The 2,932-nt window shown below is 42.9% G+C and overlaps 1 pseudogene; it reads right to left on the bottom strand.

The window, feature by feature from the left end:
- Positions 1–2,932, bottom strand: part of LOC105807196 — an 87,723-nt pseudogene that overhangs the window by 19,946 nt on the left and 64,845 nt on the right.

Genomic DNA, 2,932 nt, shown 5'->3' on the forward strand with positions numbered 1-2,932 from the left:
TCACATTTATTACCCTGTACAAAATTAGAATGCTGTTAGTAATGGAAAATGGAAAATGAGCAGTAGGAAGGCAACATTCTGTTTCACACAGGAAGAAAGTTCAAAAGCCTGGGTAGCCAAATGTCTACTACAGGGATCAGCCATGATTTAAATCCAGGTGTGATTGCTCCAGAGCCCATACTCTTAACCCCAGGCTGTGCTGACTCCTCCCTGGAGTATATAGTCTAGAAAAGCACACACACTATTTACTATAACATAAGCATAGTATATTAGATTCCTATTGCTGGTGTAACATATGACCACAAACTTGGCATCTTAAAATAACACAAATTTATTGCTTTACAGTTTCAGAGGCCAGAAATCTGAAGTCAGTTTCACTGGGCTAAAGTCAAAATATTGGCAAGGCTGGTTCCTTCTAGAGGCTCTAATCCATTTCCTTGCCCTTTTTAACGTCTGGAGGCTACTCACTTTCCCTAGTTCACAGCCCCTCTCCTGAATCACTCCGACCTTTTACTTCTGTCTCACTTCTCCTTCTTTTGTGGTCAAATCTCCCTCTGCCTCCCTCTTGTAAGGATACTCGTGATTATATTTGGGGCCCATCTAGGTAACTCAGGATAACCTCTCCATCTCAAGACCCTTAACCTAATCACATCTGCAAAGTCCTTTTTGCTGTCTAAAGAAAATCCACAGGTTCCAGGGATTAGGATGTGGATCATTATTCAGCCTACCACAAATAGTAAGTTGGAAATTAATAAGTGCAGGGGGGGGAAAAGGATAACAACATTGGCAAGTGCCTTGAAAAGGAGCAAACTGGGAGCCATAGGGATTCAGGAAGTTGAAAGAGAGATACCACTTGGAGAGTTAGAAAGAGGAAGAAACAATTTGGAAATGGAAAGATAATACAGACAGCGTACAGAACAAGTAGAATAACTGGTCCACAAATAAGCTGAGTCAGAGCTTATTTGAGGAAGGAAGAATTTGGGACCAAGAGACTTCATTAGGCTTTATCTCTAAAGCTGGACAAGGGAGAGTCAAGATCACTCATGACCCTGGGAATGTGTTCTAAGCATTTGTACCCTTCTGTGTCCTTTCCAATGACATAAGACATCTCTGTCCCCTCCTAAAGGTTGGAAAGCCTCAAGGCAAAGACTCGGGGAAAGCAGGAGAGGCACCTAGGGCACCCTCAGGTTGGTGCTCACACTGACCCTGAACTTGCAGCATCCTGAGAGCCAGTCCCTCCTTACTTCTTAAATTTTGTGCACTAGGCACCTCATTTCTCTTACCCTAGTACCAGCTCTGGAGAATGTATAGATAAGCAAGGCCTTGAGGCCTTGAGGAGTATACCAAGCCCTGAACAATGTAAAGAAAGACATTTTAAGCTATATAATTTACCAGCCTTCCTCCTGTTATGACCACTTACAGGCACCTTAATTTCTGAGTCAAGATAATTTCGATGAAGCAAGGCATTCCCTTACCCAGGGGAGCCATCAAACAGAAGCTGAATGTCTCTTGCCATTTACTTTAGGTTAACTTTCAAGACATCAAAGTTCAAGTGCCTTAAAAATATATAAAAGGAAGCCCTAATCCAGTGGAATTCTCCTTGCAACAGGCCTGCAGGGTCCTCAAGCAGATCTCTGTGAGGACAAAGGGAGGCACCTAGGAGGCCTGGCTGCTCACACCCTGGTATGATCTTGATCCCGTGGACCACCTGTGCACAGCTCATTTGCTGGTTTGGTGGTAAAACAAAGCAAAGGGTTAAAAATAAATAAGAATTAAAAGTATTGGCTATGGTTTGGAGATGGTTTATTTGTGCCCACCAAAACTCGTGTTGAAATTGGATCCACACTGTGGTGGTGTTGGGCCTAGTAGGAGGTGTGTGGGTCATGGGAGCAGATCCATCATGATAGATTAATGCCCTCCCTTGCGGGTGAGTGTCTCCTTTATTAGTTCCTGCTAGAGCTGGTTGTTAAAGAGAGCCCAGTACCTTCCCCCCGTCTCTTGTGTCCTCTCTTTTCATGTGATCTCTGCATACACTGGTTCCCCTCCACCTTCTGTGAGTGGAAGCAGCCTGAGACCCTCACCAGATTCAGATGCCCAATCTTGAACTTCCCAGTCATCAGAATCATAAGCCAAATAAAGATTTTTTTCTTTACAAATTACCCAGCCTCAGGTATTCTGTTACAGAGACACTGAATGGACTAAAACAATATCAAAATCTGAATAGGAATGTTTTTTCTTATTATGTTGAAAGGACATGTAGCTCCTTCTAATGAGGCTGTCTCAGAGAAAAGGGAAAAGGGTCCAAAAATGCAGCAGGAAAAAAGAAGCCAGGGATGTTTAATAATTATACTTTAAGCTCATGTTCCCCACAAGGATTGGGAAGAGAGGCCAGTTTGGAGGACTGATGATTTGCTCTTGGGCAGGATTCCTCAACCTAAACACTATTGCATTTGGGGTCAGATAATTCTTTGCTGTTGGGGACTCTGCTGTGCATTGTGAAATGTTTAGCAGCATCCTTGGCCTGTGCCCACTGGATGTCAGTGACACCCCTGACCCAATTGTGGCAACTAAAAAATGTCTCCAAATATTGCCAAATGTTCCCTGGGGCAAAGGAGTCCCTGGCTGAGAAGCACAGCTTCTGGGCTTGTCAGGGATTCAGCTGAGTTAATAAAAGTAATTTTCCCATCACAGAATTCCTGTGAACTCTAAATGAGAAGAAAGGCAATAGTATTCTTCAAGATGACATGTCACAGAACAGTTATTCATCATTCCAGTTACCCTAGAATAATATCTAAAAATATACTACAACCCAATTTTTGTATATTATATGGAAGCTCTGACTTAGTGGAGGAATGAGGAACAAGTGGGCCTTCTATGCTTCTCACAGAGACTCAAAAACACCACATACCTCTCCATTCACAAAAATTCACCT

The sequence above is a fragment of the Propithecus coquereli genome, unplaced genomic scaffold (assembly GCF_000956105.1).
Source record: "Propithecus coquereli isolate 6110/MARCELLA unplaced genomic scaffold, Pcoq_1.0 Scaffold154, whole genome shotgun sequence".
In the NCBI taxonomy this organism is placed as follows: domain Eukaryota; kingdom Metazoa; phylum Chordata; class Mammalia; order Primates; family Indriidae; genus Propithecus; species Propithecus coquereli.